Raw genomic sequence first — 16,010 nt, 5'->3', positions numbered from 1 at the left:
AGACCTCTCCCTCAACTTTCATTTTGTGACAAATATCCTTAGGCTGTTAAATTATATGATAGAATGCACTAAAATTATTAAAATATATGTCCGCATTTTTATTATTTTCTTTTCTTAATTTTCTCTCTTGAACCCTAGTTGATAAAAAAAATGCATTCATTTTCCCCCAAATGAAACCAGCTAAACTAATAAGAATCATTTAATTGATATAGAAAAACAAGTTTTTTTTTTTTTTTTAAATTAATGTTTCATTTCAATGACATGAGTGTTTCTTCATCTTAAAATATAAAATTATCCACTCCTTCCTTTAATAAAAAGCTAGAAAAAACTTTAAATTTATATATATCAAAAAGAAACTTGTACCATTTCATCTCAATATTGGATATATCTAGAAAATTACAAGGATCCATTAGAAATTTAGAACAACCAAAAGAATTTCAATATTATATTTAAAAGAACTAATCAATCATAAATCATCACCCCTAACTGAGTGCCTACCCGATTGGCTTAATTTATAGACATGCTGCATTTGGGTTGTTTCTGGTCCTTTCCCAACCAACAACACACTGAAATTGCTGCTGTTTTTGCTCTTTGATACGCACAAGGTTTTCTTGGAACCTATATAATCTTTGTTGTCCGGGTTTGGATAAAACTGATGAATGAGGCAGGTCCAATTAGGAGGATATCCTTGGCTCCTTGCTAATTCATCCCGTATGCTTGTCTCAACTCTCAACTCTGAACTGAAAGCCAAACGTTTCAGCTCGAAACGCCCGATGGCGATTGGTGGGGTCAGGTTCGTCGTTTATGGATTGGACCTTTTCGTTTTTTTTTTTTTTTTTATTTATCTCTGGTGGTCTAAATCATGTATGTATTATCTCAACTAAATAGTGGAAAGGCGCACACCGTTGGATGTTGTTCTAGAGATTCAAATGACGAATGCAAGCTCCATCCAACGGCTAAGAAGGCTATGGGTGATGAAATCATCCTTTTATTAGTTTTATATTTATATGACTCGTCCTTGTCTTTTGTTTGCTCAGGTTGTTAATATGATAATCTCCCCTACAATAATTATTTGGTGGTATTTCTCTTTCAATCCGGTTTTTCGTGTACGTAGAAGAAACCGCTAGCTAGGGCACTTTCTTCAAAGTTAAAGCAATGATTTTTCATATTGGAGTCGTATTGTTGATCCAGATAGCTAAATTTTTCAAAAACATAGCTCTTCTTATGAAACATCACAATCCATTCTTGGGATCTTGTGGGAATGGAGAAATGGGTTAGGAAGAATTGGAACTCAAGCTGTTTTTGGTATCATGGGCTGATTCTCCTCTTTTGTTTGAGACCTTGTTCGTTCTGGGTAAATTGTTTACCCAAGTAAATGCATTTAGTACCCACTTCTCCAAGTAAGTGCATGTATTTGTGTTCATTTCTGTTTAGACAATTTCTCCGTGTCAACATTTTCGTCTTTGTATCTTTTTGTTCTCAAACTCTGGACAAATTTGTCTCAACAGTTTTTAGCATTTTCCTTCCATGTGGGAAATAAATTACTGTGGAACCCTATTTATCAAAACACAAACACGACAAAGTTGACCAACTCTCCCCACTTATGGAAATAATCAATGCCCCTGAATGTAAAATAATTAGCGAAAATTATTTTCCTCGAAAATAATGGGTTATCTTCCATAAAATGTAGGGGTGCAACTCAGGCTGGTTGGGTTGGGTTGAAAGTCAACCCAGGCCCAACCCCAAAGGTGCAAATCTTAGGCTTGGGCCTGGTCCAATCCGAGCTTAACCTAACACCATTCGGGTTGGGTTCAGGGGTCAGGTTAGTCGGGTTTGAGTAGGTTGATCGGGTTTAAAATAATTCAAGTATATATTTTTATGTAGTAATCTTTTATTGGGCTTTAGGCCCAATTTAAGAATATAATTAACTGAATATATATATTATTAGAAAAAAAAAGATATTTTTATATAAATACAATACACATATCTATGCATTTTTTTTGGGCAGGCTTAGACTACAACTACTTGAGAGTTGAGGCCTCAACCTAAACTCAACCCAAATTTAAGTCAGACCCGACTTTTCAGGCACAAGCCCAGGCCCAGCCATCAGCCCGAAATCTCAATCATAACCGATGCAAAAATTTGGATTGGATGTGGTCGATCTTGGATTCTTGTGTTGGATCCGCCCAAATTGCACCCCTAATTAAATGATGACTTTAATCTTGTTTTGGTTTAGCCTATGACCAAATTAAGGGCATAATGTATTTTTCCAAATAGTGATGTAATGATAATGATGCTATGGAAATATGGTTTTAAAATTTAATAAACCAGTTAAACTCTTGAAAGTCCATTTCACTTGATGGAATTGTTGTAGACTTGGGAAATGGGAAATAGGTGTAGCTCGTATGGTTGACTCACAAAATTGAGTTAAGTCCACTAAACTCAAATCGATTTATTTAATTCATTATTTATCTTTTCTGGATCTGGTCTGGTGTGCATTTGATTGATTAATAAGCATGTGGAAATATAATAGTAATGATGAAGGGGAGATGGAGGATCTTTCTACAGTAATTCCTCCCAAAAGATGGAGTGTCCAAACAAGAGAGAATTTCTCATAATGGCAGCTTTTGGTGGTTTCAAGGCTGCATTGCATGAATTTGGATTAGCTATCAATACATTGTCCCAACAACATGATAAGGGAGATACTCCCAACAACATGGTAGCAGATCCGGGTCAAGTGATAATTTTGATTCCAAATCTCCAATCTCAAGTTTAAATGCTATGCCTGCACGAAGCTTAGGGCCCATTTAGGAGGGTTTAGTTTCATAAGTAGCAGAAGTTTCTTTTGGTTTGGTTTCTTTTGAAGTGGCTAGTAATTATCAGAAGAGACTTGTTGGAAGAGTTGTCTATGCGATTGTGGGGGTGTTTTGTAGTATGGATGAGAAATTGGTAGGTATGGATCGGCCCATACCATATCCTGTAGCAGGAACCAATTTACACCACACCACAGTCCACAATTGTTCTAAATTGTGGATAGATTGTGTGGACGAGGCCATTCTACACTCATAGTGGCATTCTATAGGTGTGGTGTGGATTGGTGCAGACTACACTTTTTAATTCCATGTATCTCATATACATTTATGAATGATCTACACAATCGATCATAAATGTTTAGTTCTTGTATTTTATATGATAAATAAATTGAAAAAAGGCATCGATAAATTAATATTAACCAATAAACATTAATTTTAATAAAAAATAGTAAAATAATTTAAAAATATTTTTTTATTGATAAAAACATTAAAAAATTAATATTTAAATTAATGAAAAAAAGTGGAGAATGAGAACTACCGGATTTGTTCTAGAATTAAAAATTATTATTTTAAAGTTTAAAGTTTAAAAAGAAAGAAAAGTATGTAAAAGAGATATATTATAGGGGTAATAGCATAAAAGGGCAACTTTTGGGATTTAATATCAATACAAGTAATATATTTAAAAAAATTTCAAAAATAGGTTAACTTTTTAAAAATAATATCAATAAAGGGCAAAAACACTATTTATCTTATTCTTCTTGCCATTTGTTCACCAGAGCCGTCGTCCGCTGCCACCCGCCCGTCGCCTCCGCCCACCTCCGGCAACGTTGTTGGAGGTAGCTGGAGGCAGAGGTGGCGGTAGCGACACTGGTGGTTTCTCTGTCCAACTCTGCCACCTCCACCTCTGGCAACGTTGCCGAAGATGGGTGGAGACAGAGGTGGCGGCGACGGCGAGCAAAGGAATGACCACCAGCGCTGCCACCGCCACCTCTGCCTCTGGCTGGCGGTGGGCGGCAGCGGACGACGGTGGTGGGCGGTGGCTCTGGTGAACAAATGGCAAGAAGAAGAAGATGAACAGTGTTTTTGCCCTTTATTGATATTATTTCTAAAAAGTTAACATATTTTTGAATTTTTTTTAAATATATTACTTTTATTGATATTAAACTCCAAAAGTTGCCCTTATATGCTAGAAACCCTATATTGTATCAATAGATAATGTAGAAATATTGTGGACCGATCACATCCACGAAATATGTGTGGCTGAGATTTTGGGCTGTGAACGGGGACGGTCCACGATATATATTATAGACCGTCCCCATCCACAGCCAATTGAACACCGTGGTCATTCCATGCGTGAACCAAAACAGGCCATCCACGAGATGGCCATGGAACCGAACAGGCAAACACCACCTGCATGATTGGCTTTTTACTAAGCACTGCTTATATACTTTCAGGATAGGCCCCACATCCTAAAGCCAAAATCCACAGCCCTCCTAAAGAGCAGCCTAGGAGCTTTCATATTTGACATAGAGTTTGGAATTGTAGTAATAGAAGAAGAATGCTATGTTTAGCATGCAGCTCAGATTCTGAATAAGAACAAAGCTCTGATAATAAACTATACGAAAATGACCAAAGTAACGAATGGTGGGTGGGTGTGTGCGGGGGGAAAAATAAATGAAAATGGAATTGAAGGTACTAATTGCACAAAGTTTCTCCTTGCTGTAGGATTTCACAGAATTCTGAAACTAAGATTATTACCTCATTTTTCATAAATAATTAGGGCGGAAGTGGAACCCATTTCCGCATAATATTGTAAATGAAGCTTTATAACTTACTAGTTACATATTTATATTTATTCGTGTAAGAGTCAGTCATTTAGATAAACTTAAAACTGAAAACCTTGATTCATCCAAGACTAAAGTATTTCGGGGCCCATCAAACTATGGGCTCAACAAACCAAATGGGCCCATACAGCAGAGATGGGATTCCAAATGCCCAAGCCTGTAAAGGTGATATTTTCAGTTATTGAACCACAACCACTAAAGCCTGGATGGATTAAGATTCATTCCGCTCTGGCTAGATCTGTGGTCGTCAAGTTATAGGACAGAAGGAATGTCTCCCCATTTCCATTTCCATTTCCATCCCCATCCATCCTTCCATCCATCCATCCATCAAGCTCTACCCGTGCAGGAAACAACTAAGCGAAAATCAAAGAAATATCTATCAAACAGATCACATGAAGCTCAATCTTCAATTTGTACTGGGAAAGATAATCAAAATATGAGAGGATGCACGCAGACAACAAAGTTAAACAAGGCATATGCGAAGAGAGAACGATTATTAATGTGATGGACCAGACCACTTTATTGGACCATACTGGGAGCAAAGAACAAACATGCACGAGTCTTCCACTGAACGTCATCATCAATTCATCACACCCCACCTAGGAATTAACCTTGCTCACTCACTAGGTCCCTCCACCTCTCTACCTCCCATTCCACGAGCATCGTCGTTGTTATATGAGGGATGAGCTGGAACGATTTATTGGGGGAATATCAATTCACCAATGGGCTTCACCCATGACTGGTCCCTTAACCACTGAGGCTAGACCCATTTGAGAAGGCTATGTTTGGTTTGAAGGAAAAGGTAGGGAAAGGATGATTTTACGTGGGGAAGGCAGGGAAAAGTAGAGAAGCATACGACCTTCCCTTCTCAAATGGGTGATTTTATTTCTCATGAATGAAAAGAAACAAACCTCCTTTTTATTCTCATGTAATCTGATGAATCAATTTTTATTGATGTATCAATTTTTTAGCTAAGTACCTCTACATTTGGTCTGCTTCCAAGTGATCGATGACTCAGGTCGAAGTGAACTTTGGCTGCCGAGCTGAGTCGAGCTGGGCAGGCTAGGTGTTGAGCTGACTATAGTGCCGAGCTGACCAGGTGGTGAGCTACTGTGAGGTGCCGGGCTGACCAGGTGCCGAGCTGCCTGTGAGGTGCCAAGCTGACCAGGTGCCGAGCTGCCTGTGAGGTGTTGGGTTGACCAGGTGGCGAGCGGCCTGTGAGGTGTCGGGCTGCCTATGAGGTGCTGGGCTGACCAGGTGGCGAGCTGAATTGATGAGCTTCATTGCTCTTTAGAGACCTGCAAGGAACCAAATGTCAGAGGACCAGAGGTGGCTAACCCGGCGAGGTCACTCTGATGCTTAAGTCAATACTCTCATAGTAGACTGCGAGCTAAAAATCACAAAGTCTGAGAGCTAGAACTTGCTTACTTGCTCCTCCCTTTGCTTCTGGGTTGGTGCCTTTATATAGGCATTGTTTGGCGTGGGCTTCACGCACCATATCCGAGATTTCTGCGAGGTTGTTTAAGTGGGTCGAGATTCCTGGAGGTAACCGCCATGCACATTGACCACCATCCAGATCATTTGGCATGTGGGCCAACTTCCATGGATCGTGGGAGTGTTTGGATATGCATGTCGAATTCATTGACGAGCTCGTCTTGCCAGTCGCTAGGTCGGCGCATGTGCCAGGCTGCCAGGTCGGTGCCTGTGCTAGGCTGCCAGGTCGCGCCTGGGCCAGGCCGCCAAGTCGGTGCCTGTGCCAGGCTTTCAGCTCGCGCTAGGGCCAGGTCGCACCAAGGCCAGGCTGCCAGGCCGCGCTTGGGCACCAGGTGGGACACCATCAATTTGGCTAAGGCAAGTTGTTGCAAAAGTGGTTTCGGGTGTCACCTATTTATTCCGAGGTGCCATGTGTCACAATATCATTGGAGGGCCAAATCCGCCCTCATCATTTGCCCCCCACTCCCGACCCGAAAGTAACTTGGCGAAGGGAGTAGATTTCTCCTTTTGGCCTGGAATGAATAATTCGATGAGCTCGTAAGCGTTGAATCAATTCCTTAGGCTCTAGGAGTGACTCGCAGTCCGCTCCTTGATTTTGCCCATCCGAAGAGGCGACTGGGTCTTATATGGTGAGGAGGTCTTTGCTAGTAAGGTATTTTGGCCCTTAGGCTCTGGGAGCGACTCGTAGTCCACTCTCCTTGATCTTGCCGATGCCGAAGAGGCGACTGGGCTTTTTGTGGTATTTTAGCCCTTAGGCTCTAGGAGCGACTCGTAGTCCACTCTCCTTGATCTTTGATTTTGCCCATGTCGAAGAGGCGATTGGGACTTGTAGTGCCGAGGTCTTTTATCAGTTCGACAGTTCGCGCTTGGGCCAGGCCACCAGGTCGCGCTAGGGCCAGGCCGTTAGGCCGTGCCAGGGCCAGACCGTCGGGCCGTGCCTGTGCCAGGCCGCCAGCTTGCTCCTGGACCGTTAGGTGGGCGCCTTAGTGCTATGACTGCGTTGCATCAGCCTCGTGATGCCGGTCACCCACTCCTACAAGAAGCTACTAGGAGCTCGACCTACGGGGGCAACACTACTAACTTTAGGTCGCCAGCTCGCACGGGAGCCTTGGAAGGCTCGACCAGCAAGGGCGCTCATGCAGTCCGTTGTCTGCCAATTCCCGCGGAAGCCACAGTGAGCTCATCTTTGTAGGGGGGATATCGCGAAGATGACTGATGAGGTTTTATCTGAATTGAAAATAAAGTTGATAAAGCTGCTTAGTCTGTTAGCACTTCATGCATAGTCTTTGAGTAAAAAATGAAAACTATAAAGCGAGAGCTCTAGTTTCTAAAAAATGAGGACTTAGCTTTCTGGAAGAAGAGGGCTTAGCCTTTTAGAGGATGAGAACTTGACATTTTGTAGCGTTTCCCACAGATGGCGCCAATTGATGAATCAATTTTTATTCATGTATCGATTTTTTGGCTAAGTACCTCTACATTTGGTCTGCTTTCAAGTGGCCGATGACTCAGGCCGAAGTGAACTTTGGCTGTTGAGCTGAGTCGAGCTGGGTAGGCTAGGTGGCGAGTTGACTATAGTGCCGAGCTGACCAGGTGGCGTGCTGCCTGTGAGGTGCTAGGCTGACTAGGTGGCGAGCTGCCTGTGAAGTGCTGGGTTGACCAGGTGGTGAGCGGCCTGTGAGGTGTTGGGTTGACCAGGTGGCGAGCTGAATTGATGAGCTTCATTGCTCTTTAGAGACCTGCAAGGAACCAAATGCTAGAGGACTTGGGGTGGCTAACCCGGCGAGGTTGCTCCAATGCTTAAGTTAGTACTCTCATAGTAGACTGCAAGCTAAAAATCACAAAGTTCGAGAGCTAGAGTTTGCTTACTTGCTTGCTTGCTCCTCCCTTTGCTTCTGGGTTGGTGCCTTTATATAGGCATTGTTTGGCGTGGGCTTCATGCATCATATCCGAGATTTCTGCGAGGTTGTTTAAGTGGGTCGAGATTCCTGGAGGTAACCGCCATGCACGTTGACCACCCTCCAGATCGTTCGGCACGTGGGCCAACTTCCGTGGATCGTGGGAGTGTTTGGATATGCATGCCAAATTCGTCGGTGAGCACGTCTTGCAAGTCGCCAGGTCAGCGCATGTGCCAGGTCGCCAGGTCACGCCTGTGCCAGGTTGCCAGGTCGTGCCTGTGCCAGGCTTCCAGGTAGGTGCCTGTGCCAGGGTACTAGGTCACACCTGGGCCATGCCTTCATGTCGGTGCCTGTGCCAGGCTTTCAGCTCGCGCCAGGGCCAGGCCGCGCCACTGCCAGGCCGGGCCTGTACCAGACCACGCCTGGGCCGTCAGGTGGAACACCATCAACTTGGCTAAGGCAAGTTATTGCCAAAATGGTTCTAGGTATCACCTATTTGTTCCGAGGTGCCATGTATCACAATATCATTGGAGGGCCAAATCCGCCCTCATCATAATCCATTTGGAATGATGTACTGTTGCCTATTTGAATAAAAATCATCCCTTTTGGGTTAAAAAAATGGGTACTATGATATCAGAAAACATACGGCCAATCAACGGGTATCATAAAAGAGGTGACCAATCCGGTGATTGATATTCATCATGATTCATGGGATGCTTTCATTGGTCAAAGCTCTTCTGATTTCAGTATTATAGATTTTCCCTCAAAAAATAAGTAAATAGGAAAGATAATATATCCGATACCATGAGCTACCGGCTACATAATGATATATAGTTTGTTCCCCATGCCAACACCTTACTAATTCAGCCACTTGTTTGTTTAACCAATTGCTTATATTTTGCGTAGGGCTGTTAATTGAACTGGATTTGATTCAATCCGATTCAGTCTAACATTGGTCCATTTACAAATGGATTGAACTAAATCCGATCCAAACCCCATACAGTAAAGGGACCGAATTGGACGTCCAAATTAAATGTTTTCCCTATTCACAGTCAGTAAGAGTCCACGACGGTCACTAAGAAATAACAACCACAATCAACAGACGGCTGCTGCCTCTCAACATGTACGTGTCGTCTTTTCATTGATTGAGAGTTTTGGTAAAGCAACATTTCTTCCAAATTGCGTACAAACCCTAGAAGGCTGGAAACTTTGCCCCCTCCCCTAATAATATCCTGCCGTCCATCCCTACAAACTTGGAGAAATCTCAGCGGTAGACTGCGGCATCGCTTGTCCCTCTCCACGTAGCATGCTGACAGCTGATGTTTTCTATATAAAGCAAAGCCCTCCAGACCTCTAGCTCCAGCTCCGCACCTTAAAAAATAACCTTAAATCCAACAACAACCACAACTGAAAGCTCCCAATCTCACAAACAAAGCAACCACCTTTTCTCTGTTTGTCTGTTTGCCTGTCTCTCCTCTTCTCTCTCTGGTTTCTCGGGTTTTCACAAAATGGCGATGATAATCACACATAAAATCGGTGCCTTGTCTGTGACGCCTGTAGCTTCATCAGAAACCATGAAAGAGTCGGGTGATCCGCCTGCTGTTGTAGTAAGTGTATTGGCTCTCTGGAAGACACCCTCACAGCCTATGAACCTAAGGCCTAGAACTCAGAAACAAGGGCCGGTGGTCGGAAGAGAGATGGAGGCCAGCCTGTCAGTGGTGTGTCAGGTGCTTGTGGCGGAGACGACAATGATGGAGTGCAGAGATGGAGAGGTGGGAGGTGCGCAGGTTAAGGGCGAGAGGAAAATCGTTGAAGAGAGGGAAATACCGTCGGTGAGACTTTGAGATGGAGCGATGGAGGCGCCAAACTCAGGCCTTCGAAAGTTTACACGCTTCAAGCCTTCAACGTTCAAACTTCGAACGAAAATGAACGGACCAGTGGACTTGTTCGAACTTTTGGCCTTGTCCACTTTTAGTCCATTCTATGAAAAGACGATTCATGTTTGGACCGGGCTGAATTCATATCAATTTTAGGACTGTCCATAACACTTTCAATCAGACGGAGTCCAACCTGAAACCGGTCCATTAACACCTCTAGTTGTGCGGAAATTAACCAAACATGATTGAAACCCAAACTCATCATGTGATATATTTGAATAAAGGACTGAAACATGATTGGGCTCGGGCTTTCTGGCTGGCCCATTCAATTTTAACAAATTCCCAATTCAAGCCCGCCCAATTCGCATCACTAGCCAAAATAAAAAAAGGCAAGTTTTAATTCACCTACGAATGATGCTTCTACTGTGGTGACTTTGATGAAGTGACGTGGTGGGTCTACAGCAGCACATCAAAGGCCAAGATTCACCATTTTAATCCTGTACTAAAACCATGTCGTAACAAAAAGTGAATTCATTTGGCTATTACTCAGGGCAGGGCCTGTGCATACGTAAACGTGTAAATCGGATCGTAACATAATGACCACATCGGGAACATCTCCCATATTTACATGTTTTCATTCATGGGAGATGTTCCAAATGCATGGCCGTAAATGCTGTGAGATGGGCATGAAGAACATTCTGTGTGGAAGAAATTCGGATTCCCTTTCAGAATATGCAATCGTAACCACAATGATGACCATGGCAAAGACATAAGCTTCTTTTAGAAAGGAGGAAATCCTGCTTACATAGTAACAAGCCATATTTCAGAAAATATTTAGAATTTTCTGACACTGGTAACGTGGTTTTAGTATCCACCGTGAAAGGATTTCCTTATTTTTAAAAGGAGAAAAAACATAACCAATAAAGTTGCTTTCCCCGGAAAGCTACATTTATAAAGCTATTATTTCACTATTCCTATCGAGTGTTTTTTACGTCTTATAAAAGCATTCTTTTACTGCTATACGAAAAGTGCTTTGTGGAGAAACAACAAAAGAGACGTTTATCCAAACCAGAAAAACCTGGTCCTTACTAACAGCCCATGGCCTCCAAAAGCAAATTTGAGACTGGAACCTCCTATCCAATGGGTTATGTATCTGAAATTTGGATAATTTTGGGCCCATTTTTTCCCTTCTTGTTCTTCATGATTGAAAAAAAAAACTCATGAATAAATGGATTTTGTCTGCAGGGAAAAGTCTTCCTAAATCTGGTCAGGTTGGTTGCTGCTTAAAGCTTCTGGCTTGTTACATATGAATAAGCTCAGTCCTGCCTAAACCCCTCCTCGCCATTTTATTACTTTTTATCAACAAAAGTTGGTCAAGATCCTTTTATGGCCCCCATCTCTGAAGTTGAGTTTCATTGTTGAAAAAAAAAAAAAATGGAAGAAAGGAAAATAAAATATGAAAGAAATTAAGAAAGTGGCTTTCTTTGGTTTGACTTGCAGCCAAAAGTTGAGACAAAAGAAGAAAGTGGATTTTCTCTCTCTCTCTCTCTTTTTAACTTCTTTTATTTGTTTTCCCTCAAAAAGTGAGAAAAAAGCAAAAAAAAAAAAAGGGGGGGAGGGGAGATGAGAGCAAACAACACTGATCCCATTCCCTTCAGAAAAAAAAAAATATTGTTTTTACCTTTTCTTTCATTTTCTTGGCAATCAAAATACATATCCGCTGCTTTTCACCTTAGAAAATCTTTATGGGCGCTAGTTCCTAACCATATGATCTATCTAATTTTTTAAAACTGAAGTATGCATATGGGGATAGATAGAGTGAATCCGGGGCTGCAGATCATGTGCAACCTGGAAAAATTTCCCCCCTTATACGTTTTGAATATTGATATTTGATCAATATAAATTAAGAAAGTAATGGAATTTAGGCCTGATTTATTTGAATTGCACGTTTGCACTGGTGCAAAAGTATGAAAGTGCAAATTACTTGAATTTTCTAATTCATTTTTGTTTCAAAATTCACCTTCATTAGCTGAGCAGTGTAAGAAATAAAACCTAAAGCAAAGCAGAAATGAGCTAGAATTTCTATTCTTCTAACTTGCATTTTCATGCATATGTGCTAGTGCAAATGAAATTACATTACAAAGGAATAAATACAAATATATACAATACAAATTCATACAAAATAATACAAAATATAAAAGTTTGAAAGGAGTATAAATACAAATCTTATCTTATATCTTATATATATATATATATATATATACATTAAAAACAAAGTTTTAAGGGGTGCTTTCCATTTTTTGCAAAACGGAATCTTACTGTTTCTTTACATCAATGAGTTGCACGTATGAACCATGCATGAGGGACAAATGTCTATCTTCTCTAATCACTTCCATTTTGCATACATGACGCGTGTATATTTTTTCTCTTGTTTGCGGATTATTTTTCCCTCTCTCCTCATCTTCCCTATCTTACATTCCTGTTGCCCCTCTCTTCCCCCTCTCCCTCTTATCTCTACCTTTCTTTCCGCTTCCTTGCTTCCCTCTTTATCTTTCCTCCCTCATCTGACTTCTTCGGTTTTAACCCATGGTTTCCGATTTGATTTGCAGTGTGAAGTCTTCCAAGAATCCAATGTCGCCGAGCTCGTGTCGGCCATGGCCGGTGGATGGAACCCGCAGCTAATCCTCAAAGCGTGGCATAGAGAAGGAATCGTGCCAGACGAACAGTCAAGATCCGAATACGTGGATGCCATGCGTGAGGCAGGCATGTCGCCGGAAGCAATCGTGGGAGAGGCGGAAGAAGTGATGGAAGCACTAGGGTTCTGAAGCATGTCAATATGAGCACCCGGGGTGCAGTCTTGAATCAGGCACGTCGATTAGGAATCAGGCGAAGAGTATTTGTTCCGGAGAGGAAGTAATGCCTCTAATATTTTTCATTTTCCTGTTTCTTTTTTTGAGTTCTCTTTCCTGTAATTTCTTTTGAAAGTAGAGGGATGGGAGGTTAATTAGAGAGACAGAGCACAAAAATAAGATTCAGATAGTGCCCAATCCTTAGTATTCACCACCATCAATAAGTTCTGATCTGTTCTCTCATGTTTTGCAGGTGGTGGAGGCGGCGGCGACGCCAGGCTTCGATTGGGTTCTTGAGAGCTCTACCCCCTCCCTCCAAGCATCTGGACCTTCTCATAGTGAGATGGCAGATAGCCATGCGAATTGCTTCCAGTATCCTTGTTGACTCGCCCCCATTCATAACCTGTTGGTGTAAGCTTGTATGCAGTTAATGAGCAAGAGCCTGGAGTGAAACTGCAAGTGAGGATGATGCACTTCTCTCCATCCCACAGTTTATTGTTCTCCAGAATCCTAGCATGAGTTGTGAGATCCTGTAAAAGTAGAATGGAAACTCAATCAAGGCCTGATTTTATAATACAGAACTGGAACCACTACAGCCTGCAGTCTGCACGGCCAGTAAGAAAGCATGCTTAGTTAAAAACAAATACTTGAGGGGACAACTATGGAAGCTCATTTGGTTGTGTATGCATCCATCCCAATGGCTCCAGATCATTTAAGAAATCATGCTCAGGAAGAGCAGATGGAAGATGGACCTGCTGATGAATCCCCCCCCTGTGGTGGCATGGCAATACAGCGGATTTCTTTAACCTGAGGATTGTCTGTGGACTTATACCATATAGGTACCCTGCAATTTGAGTACGCAAATCTGCTATACAGATAAACTTCTTCAAGATATTTTTTGGCATGATGTATGCGTATCCCGTTTCCTGTTATCATAAAATTTCATTCAAGGTCTTTAAGCTCTCCATGTTCAAGCTAAAGAGGAACAATAAAACCAATAAATAAAATACCTTGATGTCCTCCGAATTCACATAAATATGATTGACTCGGAGATAAAGATTTGTGGCTGAGTTTGCTCTCACACGCCAATCATTTTTGGACCCAAAAGCCTGTTGCTCATATGGACTTGTGGTGGTGACAATAAGTTCATCACCATGCACATTTGTTGTCCTTGTTGTGACAGCTGTAAGCTGGCTTGCTTCTTTTGCCTGCAAATGAAATTCCAGAAGCAACAAATCAGCAAAGCGACGAGCATAGACAATTCTATTCAACCATAGGAGCTAAATATTACCTGCTTCTCAATCTCTGCTGTCTGTTGCCTCTGTTCTCAGCTCCTAGTATTATGTCACGAATCTCAGATTGGGTAAGAGCTGAAGTAATCACATTATTCTTCTTGGCATAATCTGATTGTATAAGATCTCTCAATGCAACCTCAACCTGCATGATAGAAGATCTTGGCAACAAATAAGTAAACATGAACAGAGGCACATTTTTACAATACTAGGATACGGGCAGGTACAAATTTAATTAGGTCTCTCTCAAATATTTTGAAGTTACCTTCATCCATTGATCATCTGTGAGAGAAGGCTAGATATGGTGTGGTTCAGTGATAATAGTTTTGTCGGGCTTCAGTAACATTTTTGCCTCCTCATTGTTTACATGTAGTGCATGCAGAATTAAGATGAGACGAGAGAATGCGGTATATGAGATGCTTTTAAGTTCTTATTTGTTTTCTCGTGTTTTGCAGGTGGTGGAGGCGGTGGCGACGCCAGGCTTCGATTGGGTTCTTGAGAGCTCTACTCCCACCCTCCCTCTTTCTGTCCTCTCTTACGAATTTTCCCTATGACGATCTGTCCCTTGTGTGTTCTAACTTCTGAGTCTTCTGACCACCCCACTTAAATCGAAGAATCCCACACCTCTTCAATTGATCTTTATCGCTTAATTACCGGGTTTCTTCCTTTTTTTTTTTTTATCTTCCATTTCTCTCCTCTTTTGGTTTACACTTGTTGTGGTGGAAGCTGCCCTTCGTTCTTTTTCAAAAATTCAGTTGGGTTCTTCTATCTCTGTTTCATCTCAACTACGCGGCTCTCTTTGTTGTATGCTTTTCTTTTGTTGAATTGACGCGTCATTTTTTTACCCAGGTCTGTAAATTTCGTTTCTGGGGTGCAAATTTTCTGAGTTCTGAATCGAGAAAATGGCACAAGGCTATGGAGTTGAGCTCTACTTCAAGGCTTGGAACGTCCTTGCTCGTCGCCAGATCAGTACCCAGCTTATTGAGATGGAATCTCGACCACACATTACTCTCTCCTCTAGCCCTACCCTTGAGCCTCCAAAACTGGAAAATGTCATGAAGAACTCGCTTCTAAGCAATAACCGCTGCCTTTGTCATTTTCTATTATAGTAAGTGCTCCCTTGAGGGGATAGTTTCATATGTTGAAGACATTATTCTACAGAACTTGTTGGTTCACAAGATGAATAGCATGCTTGATGACTTTGTTTTGTATGTAAGATGGTTCCATTATGATACATATAAAATTTGTATTTCTTTTGGGAATTATGTGTTTAATAACTTTGTAAGATCGTTTGTGTACTCATGCATATAAAAATTTGTATTCATTCTCTTTGTTATGTAATATATATTTTTCATAGATTAATTGGTTCATTACAGACCCGGATTCGGATCCCACAACTATAGCTTTTATTGTTCTTTTTTTTTTAATTCTCCTCCCACTTCGCTAGTATGTATTAATGTAGAGTGCAAAGTCTTATATTTTGTATGTATTTGTTCCCTACATAACTACATATTTGTATTTGTACTCTCTCCAAATTGAGCCATATTTCCTGATGATGTACGAAGATTCTAATCCAATTCTTTTTCTGCAACGGCGCTACTCTTCAGACTCTTTGCGGTTTATAACTATTTCTGATAAAAGATTCAAATCAAAATGCCTCTCTAGTTTTTGCACAGCCTTTATAGCTCCGGTTCGGGTGCCCAACTATTTTTTTAACTCGCTTTTATTATTACTTGTTGCTTTGAATACAACAACTTAGAATAAGGCATAAAAAAGAAGACAAAAAAGCGCCTCGACCTCGATCTTATGATGTCTGGGCCTCTGGCCTCTGGTCTGGGCCCTGGGGGTTGTAAATCTATTGCCTTGATCCACGCTGGTCACTGGGCAAATGACCTTACTTGAATCATTAACCTATTTAATTCTATCTTTTAGTATTTTAGTCATTT

General features: G+C 41.5%; 1 long non-coding RNA gene across 2 annotated transcripts; it reads left to right on the top strand.

Moving 5' to 3' along the window:
* Positions 1-12,368: 12,368 nt before the first annotated feature.
* LOC109115721 (uncharacterized) lies at positions 12,369-15,439 on the top strand. Of its 2 annotated transcripts, none has more exons than XR_016080327.1 (4): positions 12,369-12,836; positions 13,026-14,135; positions 14,520-14,818; positions 14,914-15,439. It is a non-coding gene; the product is annotated as an uncharacterized LOC109115721 (long non-coding RNA). The 2 variants fall into 2 exon arrangements; XR_002023417.2 differs by having other exon boundaries at positions 12,379-12,836; positions 13,026-13,611.
* The last annotated feature ends 571 nt before the right edge of the window (positions 15,440-16,010 follow it).

This window comes from Nelumbo nucifera, chromosome 1, assembly GCF_055504915.1.
Source record: "Nelumbo nucifera cultivar China Antique chromosome 1, China Antique-T2T, whole genome shotgun sequence".
NCBI classification, from domain to species: Eukaryota; Viridiplantae; Streptophyta; class Magnoliopsida; order Proteales; family Nelumbonaceae; genus Nelumbo; species Nelumbo nucifera.
This window is presented reverse-complemented; position numbering and strand designations above follow the sequence as displayed.